Source organism: Zea mays, unplaced genomic scaffold (assembly GCF_902167145.1).
Source record: "Zea mays cultivar B73 unplaced genomic scaffold, Zm-B73-REFERENCE-NAM-5.0 scaffold_43, whole genome shotgun sequence".
Taxonomy (NCBI): Eukaryota; Viridiplantae; Streptophyta; class Magnoliopsida; order Poales; family Poaceae; genus Zea; species Zea mays.
In genome coordinates this window covers 94,608-110,277 of record NW_023367069.1, presented here as the reverse complement: position 1 = coordinate 110,277, position 15,670 = coordinate 94,608, and the positions used below count along the sequence as shown (strand labels likewise).

Genomic DNA, 15,670 nt, shown 5'->3' with positions numbered 1-15,670 from the left:
CCTTCCTCTTATGCCCACACCTCCGTGCTCGGCTCGCCCACGGCACTGGACATCCTTCCTCCGCACAAAGTACCCGAAAAACGCCCCTTAAAACAAATAAAAGGTAATTTAACACGAGAACGGTCACCCATTTTTACTATGGTTTGGTGTTCGAAAAACAAACAAAAATAAAACCAAAAAAAAAGGAATGCAACACGAGGACTTCCCAGGAGGTCACCCATCCTAGTACTACTCTCGCCCAAGCACGCTTAACTTCGGAGTTCTGATGGGATCCGGTGCTTTAGTGCTGGTATGATCGCATCCGTCATATCCTGCGTCCTCCTTCCTCTTATGCCCACACCTCCGTGCTCGGCTCGCCCACGGCACTGGACATCCTTCCTCCGCACAAAGTACCCGAAAAACGCCCCTTAAAACAAATAAAAGGTAATTTAACACGAGAACGGTCACCCATTTTTACTATGGTTTGGTGTTCGAAAAACAAACAAAAATAAAACCAAAAAAAAGGAATGCAACACGAGGACTTCCCAGGAGGTCACCCATCCTAGTACTACTCTCGCCCAAGCACGCTTAACTTCGGAGTTCTGATGGGATCCGGTGCTTTAGTGCTGGTATGATCGCATCCGTCATATCCTGCGTCCTCCTTCCTCTTATGCCCACACCTCCGTGCTCGGCTCGCCCACGGCACTGGACATCCTTCCTCCGCACAAAGTACCCGAAAAACGCCCCTTAAAACAAATAAAAGGTAATTTAACACGAGAACGGTCACCCATTTTTACTATGGTTTGGTGTTCGAAAAACAAACAAAAATAAAACCAAAAAAAAAGGAATGCAACACGAGGACTTCCCAGGAGGTCACCCATCCTAGTACTACTCTCGCCCAAGCACGCTTAACTTCGGAGTTCTGATGGGATCCGGTGCTTTAGTGCTGGTATGATCGCATCCGTCATATCCTGCGTCCTCCTTCCTCTTATGCCCACACCTCCGTGCTCGGCTCGCCCACGGCACTGGACATCCTTCCTCCGCACAAAGTACCCGAAAAACGCCCCTTAAAACAAATAAAAGGTAATTTAACACGAGAACGGTCACCCATTTTTACTATGGTTTGGTGTTCGAAAAACAAACAAAAATAAAACCAAAAAAAAAGGAATGCAACACGAGGACTTCCCAGGAGGTCACCCATCCTAGTACTACTCTCGCCCAAGCACGCTTAACTTCGGAGTTCTGATGGGATCCGGTGCTTTAGTGCTGGTATGATCGCATCCGTCATATCCTGCGTCCTCCTTCCTCTTATGCCCACACCTCCGTGCTCGGCTCGCCCACGGCACTGGACATCCTTCCTCCGCACAAAGTACCCGAAAAACGCCCCTTAAAACAAATAAAAGGTAATTTAACACGAGAACGGTCACCCATTTTTACTATGGTTTGGTGTTCGAAAAACAAACAAAAATAAAACCAAAAAAAAGGAATGCAACACGAGGACTTCCCAGGAGGTCACCCATCCTAGTACTACTCTCGCCCAAGCACGCTTAACTTCGGAGTTCTGATGGGATCCGGTGCTTTAGTGCTGGTATGATCGCATCCGTCATATCCTGCGTCCTCCTTCCTCTTATGCCCACACCTCCGTGCTCGGCTCGCCCACGGCACTGGACATCCTTCCTCCGCACAAAGTACCCGAAAAACGCCCCTTAAAACAAATAAAAGGTAATTTAACACGAGAACGGTCACCCATTTTTACTATGGTTTGGTGTTCGAAAAACAAACAAAAATAAAACCAAAAAAAAGGAATGCAACACGAGGACTTCCCAGGAGGTCACCCATCCTAGTACTACTCTCGCCCAAGCACGCTTAACTTCGGAGTTCTGATGGGATCCGGTGCTTTAGTGCTGGTATGATCGCATCCGTCATATCCTGCGTCCTCCTTCCTCTTATGCCCACACCTCCGTGCTCGGCTCGCCCACGGCACTGGACATCCTTCCTCCGCACAAAGTACCCGAAAAACGCCCCTTAAAACAAATAAAAGGTAATTTAACACGAGAACGGTCACCCATTTTTACTATGGTTTGGTGTTCGAAAAACAAACAAAAATAAAACCAAAAAAAAAGGAATGCAACACGAGGACTTCCCAGGAGGTCACCCATCCTAGTACTACTCTCGCCCAAGCACGCTTAACTTCGGAGTTCTGATGGGATCCGGTGCTTTAGTGCTGGTATGATCGCATCCGTCATATCCTGCGTCCTCCTTCCTCTTATGCCCACACCTCCGTGCTCGGCTCGCCCACGGCACTGGACATCCTTCCTCCGCACAAAGTACCCGAAAAACGCCCCTTAAAACAAATAAAAGGTAATTTAACACGAGAACGGTCACCCATTTTTACTATGGTTTGGTGTTCGAAAAACAAACAAAAATAAAACCAAAAAAAAGGAATGCAACACGAGGACTTCCCAGGAGGTCACCCATCCTAGTACTACTCTCGCCCAAGCACGCTTAACTTCGGAGTTCTGATGGGATCCGGTGCTTTAGTGCTGGTATGATCGCATCCGTCATATCCTGCGTCCTCCTTCCTCTTATGCCCACACCTCCGTGCTCGGCTCGCCCACGGCACTGGACATCCTTCCTCCGCACAAAGTACCCGAAAAAACGCCCCTTAAAACAAATAAAAGGTAATTTAACACGAGAACGGTCACCCATTTTTACTATGGTTTGGTGTTCGAAAAACAAACAAAAATAAAACCAAAAAAAAGGAATGCAACACGAGGACTTCCCAGGAGGTCACCCATCCTAGTACTACTCTCGCCCAAGCACGCTTAACTTCGGAGTTCTGATGGGATCCGGTGCTTTAGTGCTGGTATGATCGCATCCGTCATATCCTGCGTCCTCCTTCCTCTTATGCCCACACCTCCGTGCTCGGCTCGCCCACGGCACTGGACATCCTTCCTCCGCACAAAGTACCCGAAAAAACGCCCCTTAAAACAAATAAAAGGTAATTTAACACGAGAACGGTCACCCATTTTTACTATGGTTTGGTGTTCGAAAAACAAACAAAAATAAAACCAAAAAAAAAGGAATGCAACACGAGGACTTCCCAGGAGGTCACCCATCCTAGTACTACTCTCGCCCAAGCACGCTTAACTTCGGAGTTCTGATGGGATCCGGTGCTTTAGTGCTGGTATGATCGCATCCGTCATATCCTGCGTCCTCCTTCCTCTTATGCCCACACCTCCGTGCTCGGCTCGCCCACGGCACTGGACATCCTTCCTCCGCACAAAGTACCCGAAAAACGCCCCTTAAAACAAATAAAAGGTAATTTAACACGAGAACGGTCACCCATTTTTACTATGGTTTGGTGTTCGAAAAACAAACAAAAATAAAACCAAAAAAAAAGGAATGCAACACGAGGACTTCCCAGGAGGTCACCCATCCTAGTACTACTCTCGCCCAAGCACGCTTAACTTCGGAGTTCTGATGGGATCCGGTGCTTTAGTGCTGGTATGATCGCATCCGTCATATCCTGCGTCCTCCTTCCTCTTATGCCCACACCTCCGTGCTCGGCTCGCCCACGGCACTGGACATCCTTCCTCCGCACAAAGTACCCGAAAAAACGCCCCTTAAAACAAATAAAAGGTAATTTAACACGAGAACGGTCACCCATTTTTACTATGGTTTGGTGTTCGAAAAACAAACAAAAATAAAACCAAAAAAAAGGAATGCAACACGAGGACTTCCCAGGAGGTCACCCATCCTAGTACTACTCTCGCCCAAGCACGCTTAACTTCGGAGTTCTGATGGGATCCGGTGCTTTAGTGCTGGTATGATCGCATCCGTCATATCCTGCGTCCTCCTTCCTCTTATGCCCACACCTCCGTGCTCGGCTCGCCCACGGCACTGGACATCCTTCCTCCGCACAAAGTACCCGAAAAACGCCCCTTAAAACAAATAAAAGGTAATTTAACACGAGAACGGTCACCCATTTTTACTATGGTTTGGTGTTCGAAAAACAAACAAAAATAAAACCAAAAAAAAAGGAATGCAACACGAGGACTTCCCAGGAGGTCACCCATCCTAGTACTACTCTCGCCCAAGCACGCTTAACTTCGGAGTTCTGATGGGATCCGGTGCTTTAGTGCTGGTATGATCGCATCCGTCATATCCTGCGTCCTCCTTCCTCTTATGCCCACACCTCCGTGCTCGGCTCGCCCACGGCACTGGACATCCTTCCTCCGCACAAAGTACCCGAAAAACGCCCCTTAAAACAAATAAAAGGTAATTTAACACGAGAACGGTCACCCATTTTTACTATGGTTTGGTGTTCGAAAAACAAACAAAAATAAAACCAAAAAAAAGGAATGCAACACGAGGACTTCCCAGGAGGTCACCCATCCTAGTACTACTCTCGCCCAAGCACGCTTAACTTCGGAGTTCTGATGGGATCCGGTGCTTTAGTGCTGGTATGATCGCATCCGTCATATCCTGCGTCCTCCTTCCTCTTATGCCCACACCTCCGTGCTCGGCTCGCCCACGGCACTGGACATCCTTCCTCCGCACAAAGTACCCGAAAAAACGCCCCTTAAAACAAATAAAAGGTAATTTAACACGAGAACGGTCACCCATTTTTACTATGGTTTGGTGTTCGAAAAACAAACAAAAATAAAACCAAAAAAAAGGAATGCAACACGAGGACTTCCCAGGAGGTCACCCATCCTAGTACTACTCTCGCCCAAGCACGCTTAACTTCGGAGTTCTGATGGGATCCGGTGCTTTAGTGCTGGTATGATCGCATCCGTCATATCCTGCGTCCTCCTTCCTCTTATGCCCACACCTCCGTGCTCGGCTCGCCCACGGCACTGGACATCCTTCCTCCGCACAAAGTACCCGAAAAACGCCCCTTAAAACAAATAAAAGGTAATTTAACACGAGAACGGTCACCCATTTTTACTATGGTTTGGTGTTCGAAAAACAAACAAAAATAAAACCAAAAAAAAGGAATGCAACACGAGGACTTCCCAGGAGGTCACCCATCCTAGTACTACTCTCGCCCAAGCACGCTTAACTTCGGAGTTCTGATGGGATCCGGTGCTTTAGTGCTGGTATGATCGCATCCGTCATATCCTGCGTCCTCCTTCCTCTTATGCCCACACCTCCGTGCTCGGCTCGCCCACGGCACTGGACATCCTTCCTCCGCACAAAGTACCCGAAAAACGCCCCTTAAAACAAATAAAAGGTAATTTAACACGAGAACGGTCACCCATTTTTACTATGGTTTGGTGTTCGAAAAACAAACAAAAATAAAACCAAAAAAAAGGAATGCAACACGAGGACTTCCCAGGAGGTCACCCATCCTAGTACTACTCTCGCCCAAGCACGCTTAACTTCGGAGTTCTGATGGGATCCGGTGCTTTAGTGCTGGTATGATCGCATCCGTCATATCCTGCGTCCTCCTTCCTCTTATGCCCACACCTCCGTGCTCGGCTCGCCCACGGCACTGGACATCCTTCCTCCGCACAAAGTACCCGAAAAACGCCCCTTAAAACAAATAAAAGGTAATTTAACACGAGAACGGTCACCCATTTTTACTATGGTTTGGTGTTCGAAAAACAAACAAAAATAAAACCAAAAAAAAGGAATGCAACACGAGGACTTCCCAGGAGGTCACCCATCCTAGTACTACTCTCGCCCAAGCACGCTTAACTTCGGAGTTCTGATGGGATCCGGTGCTTTAGTGCTGGTATGATCGCATCCGTCATATCCTGCGTCCTCCTTCCTCTTATGCCCACACCTCCGTGCTCGGCTCGCCCACGGCACTGGACATCCTTCCTCCGCACAAAGTACCCGAAAAACGCCCCTTAAAACAAATAAAAGGTAATTTAACACGAGAACGGTCACCCATTTTTACTATGGTTTGGTGTTCGAAAAACAAACAAAAATAAAACCAAAAAAAAAGGAATGCAACACGAGGACTTCCCAGGAGGTCACCCATCCTAGTACTACTCTCGCCCAAGCACGCTTAACTTCGGAGTTCTGATGGGATCCGGTGCTTTAGTGCTGGTATGATCGCATCCGTCATATCCTGCGTCCTCCTTCCTCTTATGCCCACACCTCCGTGCTCGGCTCGCCCACGGCACTGGACATCCTTCCTCCGCACAAAGTACCCGAAAAACGCCCCTTAAAACAAATAAAAGGTAATTTAACACGAGAACGGTCACCCATTTTTACTATGGTTTGGTGTTCGAAAAACAAACAAAAATAAAACCAAAAAAAAAGGAATGCAACACGAGGACTTCCCAGGAGGTCACCCATCCTAGTACTACTCTCGCCCAAGCACGCTTAACTTCGGAGTTCTGATGGGATCCGGTGCTTTAGTGCTGGTATGATCGCATCCGTCATATCCTGCGTCCTCCTTCCTCTTATGCCCACACCTCCGTGCTCGGCTCGCCCACGGCACTGGACATCCTTCCTCCGCACAAAGTACCCGAAAAACGCCCCTTAAAACAAATAAAAGGTAATTTAACACGAGAACGGTCACCCATTTTTACTATGGTTTGGTGTTCGAAAAACAAACAAAAATAAAACCAAAAAAAAAGGAATGCAACACGAGGACTTCCCAGGAGGTCACCCATCCTAGTACTACTCTCGCCCAAGCACGCTTAACTTCGGAGTTCTGATGGGATCCGGTGCTTTAGTGCTGGTATGATCGCATCCGTCATATCCTGCGTCCTCCTTCCTCTTATGCCCACACCTCCGTGCTCGGCTCGCCCACGGCACTGGACATCCTTCCTCCGCACAAAGTACCCGAAAAACGCCCCTTAAAACAAATAAAAGGTAATTTAACACGAGAACGGTCACCCATTTTTACTATGGTTTGGTGTTCGAAAAACAAACAAAAATAAAACCAAAAAAAAAGGAATGCAACACGAGGACTTCCCAGGAGGTCACCCATCCTAGTACTACTCTCGCCCAAGCACGCTTAACTTCGGAGTTCTGATGGGATCCGGTGCTTTAGTGCTGGTATGATCGCATCCGTCATATCCTGCGTCCTCCTTCCTCTTATGCCCACACCTCCGTGCTCGGCTCGCCCACGGCACTGGACATCCTTCCTCCGCACAAAGTACCCGAAAAACGCCCCTTAAAACAAATAAAAGGTAATTTAACACGAGAACGGTCACCCATTTTTACTATGGTTTGGTGTTCGAAAAACAAACAAAAATAAAACCAAAAAAAAGGAATGCAACACGAGGACTTCCCAGGAGGTCACCCATCCTAGTACTACTCTCGCCCAAGCACGCTTAACTTCGGAGTTCTGATGGGATCCGGTGCTTTAGTGCTGGTATGATCGCATCCGTCATATCCTGCGTCCTCCTTCCTCTTATGCCCACACCTCCGTGCTCGGCTCGCCCACGGCACTGGACATCCTTCCTCCGCACAAAGTACCCGAAAAACGCCCCTTAAAACAAATAAAAGGTAATTTAACACGAGAACGGTCACCCATTTTTACTATGGTTTGGTGTTCGAAAAACAAACAAAAATAAAACCAAAAAAAAGGAATGCAACACGAGGACTTCCCAGGAGGTCACCCATCCTAGTACTACTCTCGCCCAAGCACGCTTAACTTCGGAGTTCTGATGGGATCCGGTGCTTTAGTGCTGGTATGATCGCATCCGTCATATCCTGCGTCCTCCTTCCTCTTATGCCCACACCTCCGTGCTCGGCTCGCCCACGGCACTGGACATCCTTCCTCCGCACAAAGTACCCGAAAAACGCCCCTTAAAACAAATAAAAGGTAATTTAACACGAGAACGGTCACCCATTTTTACTATGGTTTGGTGTTCGAAAAACAAACAAAAATAAAACCAAAAAAAAGGAATGCAACACGAGGACTTCCCAGGAGGTCACCCATCCTAGTACTACTCTCGCCCAAGCACGCTTAACTTCGGAGTTCTGATGGGATCCGGTGCTTTAGTGCTGGTATGATCGCATCCGTCATATCCTGCGTCCTCCTTCCTCTTATGCCCACACCTCCGTGCTCGGCTCGCCCACGGCACTGGACATCCTTCCTCCGCACAAAGTACCCGAAAAACGCCCCTTAAAACAAATAAAAGGTAATTTAACACGAGAACGGTCACCCATTTTTACTATGGTTTGGTGTTCGAAAAACAAACAAAAATAAAACCAAAAAAAAGGAATGCAACACGAGGACTTCCCAGGAGGTCACCCATCCTAGTACTACTCTCGCCCAAGCACGCTTAACTTCGGAGTTCTGATGGGATCCGGTGCTTTAGTGCTGGTATGATCGCATCCGTCATATCCTGCGTCCTCCTTCCTCTTATGCCCACACCTCCGTGCTCGGCTCGCCCACGGCACTGGACATCCTTCCTCCGCACAAAGTACCCGAAAAACGCCCCTTAAAACAAATAAAAGGTAATTTAACACGAGAACGGTCACCCATTTTTACTATGGTTTGGTGTTCGAAAAACAAACAAAAATAAAACCAAAAAAAAAGGAATGCAACACGAGGACTTCCCAGGAGGTCACCCATCCTAGTACTACTCTCGCCCAAGCACGCTTAACTTCGGAGTTCTGATGGGATCCGGTGCTTTAGTGCTGGTATGATCGCATCCGTCATATCCTGCGTCCTCCTTCCTCTTATGCCCACACCTCCGTGCTCGGCTCGCCCACGGCACTGGACATCCTTCCTCCGCACAAAGTACCCGAAAAACGCCCCTTAAAACAAATAAAAGGTAATTTAACACGAGAACGGTCACCCATTTTTACTATGGTTTGGTGTTCGAAAAACAAACAAAAATAAAACCAAAAAAAAAGGAATGCAACACGAGGACTTCCCAGGAGGTCACCCATCCTAGTACTACTCTCGCCCAAGCACGCTTAACTTCGGAGTTCTGATGGGATCCGGTGCTTTAGTGCTGGTATGATCGCATCCGTCATATCCTGCGTCCTCCTTCCTCTTATGCCCACACCTCCGTGCTCGGCTCGCCCACGGCACTGGACATCCTTCCTCCGCACAAAGTACCCGAAAAACGCCCCTTAAAACAAATAAAAGGTAATTTAACACGAGAACGGTCACCCATTTTTACTATGGTTTGGTGTTCGAAAAACAAACAAAAATAAAACCAAAAAAAAAGGAATGCAACACGAGGACTTCCCAGGAGGTCACCCATCCTAGTACTACTCTCGCCCAAGCACGCTTAACTTCGGAGTTCTGATGGGATCCGGTGCTTTAGTGCTGGTATGATCGCATCCGTCATATCCTGCGTCCTCCTTCCTCTTATGCCCACACCTCCGTGCTCGGCTCGCCCACGGCACTGGACATCCTTCCTCCGCACAAAGTACCCGAAAAACGCCCCTTAAAACAAATAAAAGGTAATTTAACACGAGAACGGTCACCCATTTTTACTATGGTTTGGTGTTCGAAAAACAAACAAAAATAAAACCAAAAAAAAGGAATGCAACACGAGGACTTCCCAGGAGGTCACCCATCCTAGTACTACTCTCGCCCAAGCACGCTTAACTTCGGAGTTCTGATGGGATCCGGTGCTTTAGTGCTGGTATGATCGCATCCGTCATATCCTGCGTCCTCCTTCCTCTTATGCCCACACCTCCGTGCTCGGCTCGCCCACGGCACTGGACATCCTTCCTCCGCACAAAGTACCCGAAAAAACGCCCCTTAAAACAAATAAAAGGTAATTTAACACGAGAACGGTCACCCATTTTTACTATGGTTTGGTGTTCGAAAAACAAACAAAAATAAAACCAAAAAAAAGGAATGCAACACGAGGACTTCCCAGGAGGTCACCCATCCTAGTACTACTCTCGCCCAAGCACGCTTAACTTCGGAGTTCTGATGGGATCCGGTGCTTTAGTGCTGGTATGATCGCATCCGTCATATCCTGCGTCCTCCTTCCTCTTATGCCCACACCTCCGTGCTCGGCTCGCCCACGGCACTGGACATCCTTCCTCCGCACAAAGTACCCGAAAAAACGCCCCTTAAAACAAATAAAAGGTAATTTAACACGAGAACGGTCACCCATTTTTACTATGGTTTGGTGTTCGAAAAACAAACAAAAATAAAACCAAAAAAAAGGAATGCAACACGAGGACTTCCCAGGAGGTCACCCATCCTAGTACTACTCTCGCCCAAGCACGCTTAACTTCGGAGTTCTGATGGGATCCGGTGCTTTAGTGCTGGTATGATCGCATCCGTCATATCCTGCGTCCTCCTTCCTCTTATGCCCACACCTCCGTGCTCGGCTCGCCCACGGCACTGGACATCCTTCCTCCGCACAAAGTACCCGAAAAACGCCCCTTAAAACAAATAAAAGGTAATTTAACACGAGAACGGTCACCCATTTTTACTATGGTTTGGTGTTCGAAAAACAAACAAAATAAAACCAAAAAAAAAGGAATGCAACACGAGGACTTCCCAGGAGGTCACCCATCCTAGTACTACTCTCGCCCAAGCACGCTTAACTTCGGAGTTCTGATGGGATCCGGTGCTTTAGTGCTGGTATGATCGCATCCGTCATATCCTGCGTCCTCCTTCCTCTTATGCCCACACCTCCGTGCTCGGCTCGCCCACGGCACTGGACATCCTTCCTCCGCACAAAGTACCCGAAAAAACGCCCCTTAAAACAAATAAAAGGTAATTTAACACGAGAACGGTCACCCATTTTTACTATGGTTTGGTGTTCGAAAAACAAACAAAAATAAAACCAAAAAAAAAGGAATGCAACACGAGGACTTCCCAGGAGGTCACCCATCCTAGTACTACTCTCGCCCAAGCACGCTTAACTTCGGAGTTCTGATGGGATCCGGTGCTTTAGTGCTGGTATGATCGCATCCGTCATATCCTGCGTCCTCCTTCCTCTTATGCCCACACCTCCGTGCTCGGCTCGCCCACGGCACTGGACATCCTTCCTCCGCACAAAGTACCCGAAAAACGCCCCTTAAAACAAATAAAAGGTAATTTAACACGAGAACGGTCACCCATTTTTACTATGGTTTGGTGTTCGAAAAACAAACAAAAATAAAACCAAAAAAAAGGAATGCAACACGAGGACTTCCCAGGAGGTCACCCATCCTAGTACTACTCTCGCCCAAGCACGCTTAACTTCGGAGTTCTGATGGGATCCGGTGCTTTAGTGCTGGTATGATCGCATCCGTCATATCCTGCGTCCTCCTTCCTCTTATGCCCACACCTCCGTGCTCGGCTCGCCCACGGCACTGGACATCCTTCCTCCGCACAAAGTACCCGAAAAACGCCCCTTAAAACAAATAAAAGGTAATTTAACACGAGAACGGTCACCCATTTTTACTATGGTTTGGTGTTCGAAAAACAAACAAAAATAAAACCAAAAAAAAGGAATGCAACACGAGGACTTCCCAGGAGGTCACCCATCCTAGTACTACTCTCGCCCAAGCACGCTTAACTTCGGAGTTCTGATGGGATCCGGTGCTTTAGTGCTGGTATGATCGCATCCGTCATATCCTGCGTCCTCCTTCCTCTTATGCCCACACCTCCGTGCTCGGCTCGCCCACGGCACTGGACATCCTTCCTCCGCACAAAGTACCCGAAAAACGCCCCTTAAAACAAATAAAAGGTAATTTAACACGAGAACGGTCACCCATTTTTACTATGGTTTGGTGTTCGAAAAACAAACAAAAATAAAACCAAAAAAAAGGAATGCAACACGAGGACTTCCCAGGAGGTCACCCATCCTAGTACTACTCTCGCCCAAGCACGCTTAACTTCGGAGTTCTGATGGGATCCGGTGCTTTAGTGCTGGTATGATCGCATCCGTCATATCCTGCGTCCTCCTTCCTCTTATGCCCACACCTCCGTGCTCGGCTCGCCCACGGCACTGGACATCCTTCCTCCGCACAAAGTACCCGAAAAAACGCCCCTTAAAACAAATAAAAGGTAATTTAACACGAGAACGGTCACCCATTTTTACTATGGTTTGGTGTTCGAAAAACAAACAAAAATAAAACCAAAAAAAAAGGAATGCAACACGAGGACTTCCCAGGAGGTCACCCATCCTAGTACTACTCTCGCCCAAGCACGCTTAACTTCGGAGTTCTGATGGGATCCGGTGCTTTAGTGCTGGTATGATCGCATCCGTCATATCCTGCGTCCTCCTTCCTCTTATGCCCACACCTCCGTGCTCGGCTCGCCCACGGCACTGGACATCCTTCCTCCGCACAAAGTACCCGAAAAACGCCCCTTAAAACAAATAAAAGGTAATTTAACACGAGAACGGTCACCCATTTTTACTATGGTTTGGTGTTCGAAAAACAAACAAAAATAAAACCAAAAAAAAGGAATGCAACACGAGGACTTCCCAGGAGGTCACCCATCCTAGTACTACTCTCGCCCAAGCACGCTTAACTTCGGAGTTCTGATGGGATCCGGTGCTTTAGTGCTGGTATGATCGCATCCGTCATATCCTGCGTCCTCCTTCCTCTTATGCCCACACCTCCGTGCTCGGCTCGCCCACGGCACTGGACATCCTTCCTCCGCACAAAGTACCCGAAAAACGCCCCTTAAAACAAATAAAAGGTAATTTAACACGAGAACGGTCACCCATTTTTACTATGGTTTGGTGTTCGAAAAACAAACAAAAATAAAACCAAAAAAAAGGAATGCAACACGAGGACTTCCCAGGAGGTCACCCATCCTAGTACTACTCTCGCCCAAGCACGCTTAACTTCGGAGTTCTGATGGGATCCGGTGCTTTAGTGCTGGTATGATCGCATCCGTCATATCCTGCGTCCTCCTTCCTCTTATGCCCACACCTCCGTGCTCGGCTCGCCCACGGCACTGGACATCCTTCCTCCGCACAAAGTACCCGAAAAACGCCCCTTAAAACAAATAAAAGGTAATTTAACACGAGAACGGTCACCCATTTTTACTATGGTTTGGTGTTCGAAAAACAAACAAAAATAAAACCAAAAAAAAGGAATGCAACACGAGGACTTCCCAGGAGGTCACCCATCCTAGTACTACTCTCGCCCAAGCACGCTTAACTTCGGAGTTCTGATGGGATCCGGTGCTTTAGTGCTGGTATGATCGCATCCGTCATATCCTGCGTCCTCCTTCCTCTTATGCCCACACCTCCGTGCTCGGCTCGCCCACGGCACTGGACATCCTTCCTCCGCACAAAGTACCCGAAAAACGCCCCTTAAAACAAATAAAAGGTAATTTAACACGAGAACGGTCACCCATTTTTACTATGGTTTGGTGTTCGAAAAACAAACAAAAATAAAACCAAAAAAAAGGAATGCAACACGAGGACTTCCCAGGAGGTCACCCATCCTAGTACTACTCTCGCCCAAGCACGCTTAACTTCGGAGTTCTGATGGGATCCGGTGCTTTAGTGCTGGTATGATCGCATCCGTCATATCCTGCGTCCTCCTTCCTCTTATGCCCACACCTCCGTGCTCGGCTCGCCCACGGCACTGGACATCCTTCCTCCGCACAAAGTACCCGAAAAACGCCCCTTAAAACAAATAAAAGGTAATTTAACACGAGAACGGTCACCCATTTTTACTATGGTTTGGTGTTCGAAAAACAAACAAAAATAAAACCAAAAAAAAAGGAATGCAACACGAGGACTTCCCAGGAGGTCACCCATCCTAGTACTACTCTCGCCCAAGCACGCTTAACTTCGGAGTTCTGATGGGATCCGGTGCTTTAGTGCTGGTATGATCGCATCCGTCATATCCTGCGTCCTCCTTCCTCTTATGCCCACACCTCCGTGCTCGGCTCGCCCACGGCACTGGACATCCTTCCTCCGCACAAAGTACCCGAAAAACGCCCCTTAAAACAAATAAAAGGTAATTTAACACGAGAACGGTCACCCATTTTTACTATGGTTTGGTGTTCGAAAAACAAACAAAAATAAAACCAAAAAAAAGGAATGCAACACGAGGACTTCCCAGGAGGTCACCCATCCTAGTACTACTCTCGCCCAAGCACGCTTAACTTCGGAGTTCTGATGGGATCCGGTGCTTTAGTGCTGGTATGATCGCATCCGTCATATCCTGCGTCCTCCTTCCTCTTATGCCCACACCTCCGTGCTCGGCTCGCCCACGGCACTGGACATCCTTCCTCCGCACAAAGTACCCGAAAAACGCCCCTTAAAACAAATAAAAGGTAATTTAACACGAGAACGGTCACCCATTTTTACTATGGTTTGGTGTTCGAAAAACAAACAAAAATAAAACCAAAAAAAAGGAATGCAACACGAGGACTTCCCAGGAGGTCACCCATCCTAGTACTACTCTCGCCCAAGCACGCTTAACTTCGGAGTTCTGATGGGATCCGGTGCTTTAGTGCTGGTATGATCGCATCCGTCATATCCTGCGTCCTCCTTCCTCTTATGCCCACACCTCCGTGCTCGGCTCGCCCACGGCACTGGACATCCTTCCTCCGCACAAAGTACCCGAAAAACGCCCCTTAAAACAAATAAAAGGTAATTTAACACGAGAACGGTCACCCATTTTTACTATGGTTTGGTGTTCGAAAAACAAACAAAAATAAAACCAAAAAAAAGGAATGCAACACGAGGACTTCCCAGGAGGTCACCCATCCTAGTACTACTCTCGCCCAAGCACGCTTAACTTCGGAGTTCTGATGGGATCCGGTGCTTTAGTGCTGGTATGATCGCATCCGTCATATCCTGCGTCCTCCTTCCTCTTATGCCCACACCTCCGTGCTCGGCTCGCCCACGGCACTGGACATCCTTCCTCCGCACAAAGTACCCGAAAAACGCCCCTTAAAACAAATAAAAGGTAATTTAACACGAGAACGGTCACCCATTTTTACTATGGTTTGGTGTTCGAAAAACAAACAAAAATAAAACCAAAAAAAAGGAATGCAACACGAGGACTTCCCAGGAGGTCACCCATCCTAGTACTACTCTCGCCCAAGCACGCTTAACTTCGGAGTTCTGATGGGATCCGGTGCTTTAGTGCTGGTATGATCGCATCCGTCATATCCTGCGTCCTCCTTCCTCTTATGCCCACACCTCCGTGCTCGGCTCGCCCACGGCACTGGACATCCTTCCTCCGCACAAAGTACCCGAAAAACGCCCCTTAAAACAAATAAAAGGTAATTTAACACGAGAACGGTCACCCATTTTTACTATGGTTTGGTGTTCGAAAAACAAACAAAAATAAAACCAAAAAAAAGGAATGCAACACGAGGACTTCCCAGGAGGTCACCCATCCTAGTACTACTCTCGCCCAAGCACGCTTAACTTCGGAGTTCTGATGGGATCCGGTGCTTTAGTGCTGGTATGATCGCATCCGTCATATCCTGCGTCCTCCTTCCTCTTATGCCCACACCTCCGTGCTCGGCTCGCCCACGGCACTGGACATCCTTCCTCCGCACAAAGTACCCGAAAAACGCCCCTTAAAACAAATAAAAGGTAATTTAACACGAGAACGGTCACCCATTTTTACTATGGTTTGGTGTTCGAAAAACAAACAAAAATAAAACCAAAAAAAAGGAATGCAACACGAGGACTTCCCAGGAGGTCACCCATCCTAGTACTACTCTCGCCCAAGCACGCTTAACTTCGGAGTTCTGATGGGATCCGGTGCTTTAGTGCTGGTATGATCGCATCCGTCATATCCTGCGTCCTCCTTCCTCTTATGC

General features: G+C 47.9%; 49 non-coding genes across 49 annotated transcripts; all 49 read right to left on the bottom strand.

The window, feature by feature from the left end:
* Positions 1-184: 184 nt before the first annotated feature.
* LOC118475224 (5S ribosomal RNA) lies at positions 185-303 on the bottom strand. The gene has a single exon (XR_004854714.1). It is a non-coding gene; the product is annotated as a 5S ribosomal RNA (ribosomal RNA).
* A 200-nt stretch (positions 304-503) lies between these two features.
* On the bottom strand, positions 504-622 carry LOC118475223 (5S ribosomal RNA). The gene has a single exon (XR_004854713.1). It is a non-coding gene; the product is annotated as a 5S ribosomal RNA (ribosomal RNA).
* A 201-nt stretch (positions 623-823) lies between these two features.
* LOC118475222 (5S ribosomal RNA) lies at positions 824-942 on the bottom strand. The gene has a single exon (XR_004854712.1). It is a non-coding gene; the product is annotated as a 5S ribosomal RNA (ribosomal RNA).
* Positions 943-1,143: 201 nt separating this feature from the next.
* Positions 1,144-1,262, bottom strand: LOC118475221 (5S ribosomal RNA). Its single transcript, XR_004854711.1, has one exon. It is a non-coding gene; the product is annotated as a 5S ribosomal RNA (ribosomal RNA).
* Positions 1,263-1,462: 200 nt separating this feature from the next.
* On the bottom strand, positions 1,463-1,581 carry LOC118475220 (5S ribosomal RNA). Its single transcript, XR_004854710.1, has one exon. It is a non-coding gene; the product is annotated as a 5S ribosomal RNA (ribosomal RNA).
* A 200-nt stretch (positions 1,582-1,781) lies between these two features.
* Positions 1,782-1,900, bottom strand: LOC118475218 (5S ribosomal RNA). Its single transcript, XR_004854708.1, has one exon. It is a non-coding gene; the product is annotated as a 5S ribosomal RNA (ribosomal RNA).
* A 201-nt stretch (positions 1,901-2,101) lies between these two features.
* LOC118475217 (5S ribosomal RNA) lies at positions 2,102-2,220 on the bottom strand. The gene has a single exon (XR_004854707.1). It is a non-coding gene; the product is annotated as a 5S ribosomal RNA (ribosomal RNA).
* Positions 2,221-2,420: 200 nt separating this feature from the next.
* LOC118475216 (5S ribosomal RNA) lies at positions 2,421-2,539 on the bottom strand. The gene has a single exon (XR_004854706.1). It is a non-coding gene; the product is annotated as a 5S ribosomal RNA (ribosomal RNA).
* A 201-nt stretch (positions 2,540-2,740) lies between these two features.
* On the bottom strand, positions 2,741-2,859 carry LOC118475215 (5S ribosomal RNA). Its single transcript, XR_004854705.1, has one exon. It is a non-coding gene; the product is annotated as a 5S ribosomal RNA (ribosomal RNA).
* Positions 2,860-3,061: 202 nt separating this feature from the next.
* On the bottom strand, positions 3,062-3,180 carry LOC118475214 (5S ribosomal RNA). Its single transcript, XR_004854704.1, has one exon. It is a non-coding gene; the product is annotated as a 5S ribosomal RNA (ribosomal RNA).
* A 201-nt stretch (positions 3,181-3,381) lies between these two features.
* On the bottom strand, positions 3,382-3,500 carry LOC118475212 (5S ribosomal RNA). Its single transcript, XR_004854702.1, has one exon. It is a non-coding gene; the product is annotated as a 5S ribosomal RNA (ribosomal RNA).
* Positions 3,501-3,701: 201 nt separating this feature from the next.
* On the bottom strand, positions 3,702-3,820 carry LOC118475211 (5S ribosomal RNA). Its single transcript, XR_004854701.1, has one exon. It is a non-coding gene; the product is annotated as a 5S ribosomal RNA (ribosomal RNA).
* Positions 3,821-4,021: 201 nt separating this feature from the next.
* Positions 4,022-4,140, bottom strand: LOC118475210 (5S ribosomal RNA). The gene has a single exon (XR_004854700.1). It is a non-coding gene; the product is annotated as a 5S ribosomal RNA (ribosomal RNA).
* A 200-nt stretch (positions 4,141-4,340) lies between these two features.
* Positions 4,341-4,459, bottom strand: LOC118475209 (5S ribosomal RNA). The gene has a single exon (XR_004854699.1). It is a non-coding gene; the product is annotated as a 5S ribosomal RNA (ribosomal RNA).
* Positions 4,460-4,660: 201 nt separating this feature from the next.
* LOC118475208 (5S ribosomal RNA) lies at positions 4,661-4,779 on the bottom strand. The gene has a single exon (XR_004854698.1). It is a non-coding gene; the product is annotated as a 5S ribosomal RNA (ribosomal RNA).
* A 200-nt stretch (positions 4,780-4,979) lies between these two features.
* Positions 4,980-5,098, bottom strand: LOC118475207 (5S ribosomal RNA). Its single transcript, XR_004854697.1, has one exon. It is a non-coding gene; the product is annotated as a 5S ribosomal RNA (ribosomal RNA).
* A 200-nt stretch (positions 5,099-5,298) lies between these two features.
* LOC118475206 (5S ribosomal RNA) lies at positions 5,299-5,417 on the bottom strand. Its single transcript, XR_004854696.1, has one exon. It is a non-coding gene; the product is annotated as a 5S ribosomal RNA (ribosomal RNA).
* A 200-nt stretch (positions 5,418-5,617) lies between these two features.
* LOC118475205 (5S ribosomal RNA) lies at positions 5,618-5,736 on the bottom strand. Its single transcript, XR_004854695.1, has one exon. It is a non-coding gene; the product is annotated as a 5S ribosomal RNA (ribosomal RNA).
* Positions 5,737-5,937: 201 nt separating this feature from the next.
* LOC118475204 (5S ribosomal RNA) lies at positions 5,938-6,056 on the bottom strand. Its single transcript, XR_004854694.1, has one exon. It is a non-coding gene; the product is annotated as a 5S ribosomal RNA (ribosomal RNA).
* A 201-nt stretch (positions 6,057-6,257) lies between these two features.
* On the bottom strand, positions 6,258-6,376 carry LOC118475203 (5S ribosomal RNA). Its single transcript, XR_004854693.1, has one exon. It is a non-coding gene; the product is annotated as a 5S ribosomal RNA (ribosomal RNA).
* Positions 6,377-6,577: 201 nt separating this feature from the next.
* LOC118475201 (5S ribosomal RNA) lies at positions 6,578-6,696 on the bottom strand. The gene has a single exon (XR_004854691.1). It is a non-coding gene; the product is annotated as a 5S ribosomal RNA (ribosomal RNA).
* A 201-nt stretch (positions 6,697-6,897) lies between these two features.
* Positions 6,898-7,016, bottom strand: LOC118475200 (5S ribosomal RNA). The gene has a single exon (XR_004854690.1). It is a non-coding gene; the product is annotated as a 5S ribosomal RNA (ribosomal RNA).
* Positions 7,017-7,216: 200 nt separating this feature from the next.
* On the bottom strand, positions 7,217-7,335 carry LOC118475199 (5S ribosomal RNA). The gene has a single exon (XR_004854689.1). It is a non-coding gene; the product is annotated as a 5S ribosomal RNA (ribosomal RNA).
* Positions 7,336-7,535: 200 nt separating this feature from the next.
* LOC111590908 (5S ribosomal RNA) lies at positions 7,536-7,654 on the bottom strand. The gene has a single exon (XR_004854688.1). It is a non-coding gene; the product is annotated as a 5S ribosomal RNA (ribosomal RNA).
* Positions 7,655-7,854: 200 nt separating this feature from the next.
* On the bottom strand, positions 7,855-7,973 carry LOC111591115 (5S ribosomal RNA). The gene has a single exon (XR_004854687.1). It is a non-coding gene; the product is annotated as a 5S ribosomal RNA (ribosomal RNA).
* A 200-nt stretch (positions 7,974-8,173) lies between these two features.
* On the bottom strand, positions 8,174-8,292 carry LOC111590903 (5S ribosomal RNA). Its single transcript, XR_004854686.1, has one exon. It is a non-coding gene; the product is annotated as a 5S ribosomal RNA (ribosomal RNA).
* Positions 8,293-8,493: 201 nt separating this feature from the next.
* Positions 8,494-8,612, bottom strand: LOC118475198 (5S ribosomal RNA). Its single transcript, XR_004854685.1, has one exon. It is a non-coding gene; the product is annotated as a 5S ribosomal RNA (ribosomal RNA).
* Positions 8,613-8,813: 201 nt separating this feature from the next.
* LOC118475197 (5S ribosomal RNA) lies at positions 8,814-8,932 on the bottom strand. Its single transcript, XR_004854684.1, has one exon. It is a non-coding gene; the product is annotated as a 5S ribosomal RNA (ribosomal RNA).
* Positions 8,933-9,133: 201 nt separating this feature from the next.
* On the bottom strand, positions 9,134-9,252 carry LOC118475196 (5S ribosomal RNA). Its single transcript, XR_004854683.1, has one exon. It is a non-coding gene; the product is annotated as a 5S ribosomal RNA (ribosomal RNA).
* A 200-nt stretch (positions 9,253-9,452) lies between these two features.
* LOC118475195 (5S ribosomal RNA) lies at positions 9,453-9,571 on the bottom strand. Its single transcript, XR_004854682.1, has one exon. It is a non-coding gene; the product is annotated as a 5S ribosomal RNA (ribosomal RNA).
* A 201-nt stretch (positions 9,572-9,772) lies between these two features.
* LOC118475193 (5S ribosomal RNA) lies at positions 9,773-9,891 on the bottom strand. Its single transcript, XR_004854680.1, has one exon. It is a non-coding gene; the product is annotated as a 5S ribosomal RNA (ribosomal RNA).
* Positions 9,892-10,092: 201 nt separating this feature from the next.
* On the bottom strand, positions 10,093-10,211 carry LOC118475192 (5S ribosomal RNA). The gene has a single exon (XR_004854679.1). It is a non-coding gene; the product is annotated as a 5S ribosomal RNA (ribosomal RNA).
* A 200-nt stretch (positions 10,212-10,411) lies between these two features.
* LOC118475191 (5S ribosomal RNA) lies at positions 10,412-10,530 on the bottom strand. Its single transcript, XR_004854678.1, has one exon. It is a non-coding gene; the product is annotated as a 5S ribosomal RNA (ribosomal RNA).
* A 202-nt stretch (positions 10,531-10,732) lies between these two features.
* Positions 10,733-10,851, bottom strand: LOC118475190 (5S ribosomal RNA). The gene has a single exon (XR_004854677.1). It is a non-coding gene; the product is annotated as a 5S ribosomal RNA (ribosomal RNA).
* Positions 10,852-11,051: 200 nt separating this feature from the next.
* LOC118475189 (5S ribosomal RNA) lies at positions 11,052-11,170 on the bottom strand. The gene has a single exon (XR_004854676.1). It is a non-coding gene; the product is annotated as a 5S ribosomal RNA (ribosomal RNA).
* Positions 11,171-11,370: 200 nt separating this feature from the next.
* LOC118475188 (5S ribosomal RNA) lies at positions 11,371-11,489 on the bottom strand. Its single transcript, XR_004854675.1, has one exon. It is a non-coding gene; the product is annotated as a 5S ribosomal RNA (ribosomal RNA).
* Positions 11,490-11,689: 200 nt separating this feature from the next.
* LOC118475187 (5S ribosomal RNA) lies at positions 11,690-11,808 on the bottom strand. Its single transcript, XR_004854674.1, has one exon. It is a non-coding gene; the product is annotated as a 5S ribosomal RNA (ribosomal RNA).
* Positions 11,809-12,010: 202 nt separating this feature from the next.
* Positions 12,011-12,129, bottom strand: LOC118475186 (5S ribosomal RNA). Its single transcript, XR_004854673.1, has one exon. It is a non-coding gene; the product is annotated as a 5S ribosomal RNA (ribosomal RNA).
* A 200-nt stretch (positions 12,130-12,329) lies between these two features.
* LOC118475185 (5S ribosomal RNA) lies at positions 12,330-12,448 on the bottom strand. The gene has a single exon (XR_004854672.1). It is a non-coding gene; the product is annotated as a 5S ribosomal RNA (ribosomal RNA).
* Positions 12,449-12,648: 200 nt separating this feature from the next.
* On the bottom strand, positions 12,649-12,767 carry LOC118475184 (5S ribosomal RNA). The gene has a single exon (XR_004854671.1). It is a non-coding gene; the product is annotated as a 5S ribosomal RNA (ribosomal RNA).
* Positions 12,768-12,967: 200 nt separating this feature from the next.
* On the bottom strand, positions 12,968-13,086 carry LOC118475182 (5S ribosomal RNA). The gene has a single exon (XR_004854669.1). It is a non-coding gene; the product is annotated as a 5S ribosomal RNA (ribosomal RNA).
* Positions 13,087-13,286: 200 nt separating this feature from the next.
* LOC118475181 (5S ribosomal RNA) lies at positions 13,287-13,405 on the bottom strand. The gene has a single exon (XR_004854668.1). It is a non-coding gene; the product is annotated as a 5S ribosomal RNA (ribosomal RNA).
* A 201-nt stretch (positions 13,406-13,606) lies between these two features.
* Positions 13,607-13,725, bottom strand: LOC118475180 (5S ribosomal RNA). Its single transcript, XR_004854667.1, has one exon. It is a non-coding gene; the product is annotated as a 5S ribosomal RNA (ribosomal RNA).
* Positions 13,726-13,925: 200 nt separating this feature from the next.
* On the bottom strand, positions 13,926-14,044 carry LOC118475179 (5S ribosomal RNA). Its single transcript, XR_004854666.1, has one exon. It is a non-coding gene; the product is annotated as a 5S ribosomal RNA (ribosomal RNA).
* Positions 14,045-14,244: 200 nt separating this feature from the next.
* Positions 14,245-14,363, bottom strand: LOC118475178 (5S ribosomal RNA). The gene has a single exon (XR_004854665.1). It is a non-coding gene; the product is annotated as a 5S ribosomal RNA (ribosomal RNA).
* Positions 14,364-14,563: 200 nt separating this feature from the next.
* On the bottom strand, positions 14,564-14,682 carry LOC118475177 (5S ribosomal RNA). The gene has a single exon (XR_004854664.1). It is a non-coding gene; the product is annotated as a 5S ribosomal RNA (ribosomal RNA).
* A 200-nt stretch (positions 14,683-14,882) lies between these two features.
* LOC118475176 (5S ribosomal RNA) lies at positions 14,883-15,001 on the bottom strand. Its single transcript, XR_004854663.1, has one exon. It is a non-coding gene; the product is annotated as a 5S ribosomal RNA (ribosomal RNA).
* Positions 15,002-15,201: 200 nt separating this feature from the next.
* On the bottom strand, positions 15,202-15,320 carry LOC118475175 (5S ribosomal RNA). Its single transcript, XR_004854662.1, has one exon. It is a non-coding gene; the product is annotated as a 5S ribosomal RNA (ribosomal RNA).
* Positions 15,321-15,520: 200 nt separating this feature from the next.
* Positions 15,521-15,639, bottom strand: LOC118475174 (5S ribosomal RNA). Its single transcript, XR_004854661.1, has one exon. It is a non-coding gene; the product is annotated as a 5S ribosomal RNA (ribosomal RNA).
* Positions 15,640-15,670: the final 31 nt, after the last annotated feature.